We start from the raw sequence: 1,784 nt of genomic DNA on the forward strand, positions 1-1,784 counted from the left end.
TGGCGAGGCGACCGCCTCGCCAAACTCACGCCACCGCCTCGCCAACGTTCCAAAAAAACAAACAAACAAAAAAACGAAGTTTTAATTTATTGCCAGGCCCAGACCTTAAAACAGCATTGATAACTCTACGGCTGATAATACTGAATTGCGACACCCTCTGGTTGGTTATATTACTACGCCGTGGCAGAGGAGTCATTTTCTTTGATCATCCCCCCCTTACCCCCGGCAGTCATCCGTGCAAAACTGGTTCCGGCTGACCACACTAAATAATAATTTTGCCTATGTATTGGTATGTAATTTACGGTGGTGTAAGGTGCTGGAAAAAGTTTTAAAATGGATCTTGAAAGTGCTTGAAAAGTGCTTGATTTTGACTTTGGAAAAGGTGTACGAACCCTGTAAACGGCTTTAGTCGACTGATAGTAGAGCTTATTGGTGATTGGTCGGTTTAAGTGGAGCAGCAAAATATCAAATGTTCCAACTCCAGCATCTGCTGCTTTTAAAGCGCCTCAGCTGCTCATGAGGCGCTGCTCCTGCTGCTGGTGATGCACTGCAGGACCTTTTGAATGCACGTTAACTATAGACTCTTTATAAAAACCGGCTGCTTCTGCTGCTCAAATCATGTTCGCTGTGAATGTAGCATAAAGCGGCGGCTTTCTTCAAACATTGTAGCATCAAAGTTTCCAAATAAGGTGATAACAGGAGGGTCTATCCCATATCTAACATAAACACAGATTACTCTCATTATCAAGCCAAAGCGTAGCTGTTGGAATGTCAGTACAAGAGTTATTTTAGCTACTTATGTCAACACAGGATGACAGTAGAGAGAGAAAACAGAAACAGGATAGCAGAGCCTCAACCTCAGCAAGAAAACGTATTGGCTGTCTTAAAAGGCGCTAGATGATGTCATCGCCTACTTTGAATACTTCATGCAGAGTTCCCACAGATCCTTAAAAAATCTTAAAAGGCATTGAATTCTTCAATATAAAATCAAGGCCTTAATTGGTATTAAAATGTCTTAAATCAGTCTTTCATAGGTCTTAAAATTGTTACCACATAAAAAATAGGATTTTATTTTTGTAATCCATATTAAACAATAAAATAATTGACAATATTTTTCTTACGTTTACTGAACCACTCACTGTAACCATCATAACAAAACCATATGTTGTGGCCGGACCTTGGTGTGATGTGCCACTAACTTTTTATCTAGACAACATGGGGAAGTTTGAAATTCAATGAAAAATAGGCTATCCATCCGAGAGTTTTCAGCATGGCTAAAACCACTGCCAGGGAATGTAGATGAAGCACGATGGGAATCAAAGCAGCAACCAACAGCGCCAGTAGAACCAAATGTCAGGATGTTTGGCGGTTGGCCGACAATGAAAGTAGAGATTGAGAAGGGAACAATGCAAAGTTAGTGAATTCAGTTCAGTAGTCGTTAAAAGTATATCCGTTATTTTTTTGTTTTTAGCTTTCTTCCTTTATGGAAAGTGTTTCCAAATTTGAAACGTATCTACTGGGCCAGAAAGTAATGGTTTATGTTAAGATAAACATTTGGGGTAAATTTGTCACTACCAGGTTTTTCTTGTGTTTATTGTTAATGTTCTAAAATGTGTATTTTAAGTGGCATTAAAAAGTCTTGAATTTTACTTTCCTTATGTTGTAGGAACCCTGTCATGTCATTTTATTTTTATTTTTTGGCTGTCTGTCGTGGATATCCTTAGCCTGGGTGCCATTCCGAACTTAGTCCCGCCCACAAGGTTTGAGTTCGGGGAAGTTCGGTC

The 1,784-nt window shown here is 39.6% G+C and overlaps 1 protein-coding gene across 2 annotated transcripts in view; it reads left to right on the plus strand.

The window, feature by feature from the left end:
* LOC107104122 overlaps nucleotides 1-1,784 on the plus strand; it is a 33,526-nt gene that overhangs the window by 8,467 nt on the left and 23,275 nt on the right. The window lies entirely within an intron of this gene.

The sequence above is a fragment of the Cyprinodon variegatus genome, unplaced genomic scaffold (assembly GCF_000732505.1).
Source record: "Cyprinodon variegatus isolate N-32 unplaced genomic scaffold, C_variegatus-1.0 Scaffold1620, whole genome shotgun sequence".
Lineage (NCBI taxonomy): Eukaryota > Metazoa > Chordata > Actinopteri > Cyprinodontiformes > Cyprinodontidae > Cyprinodon > Cyprinodon variegatus.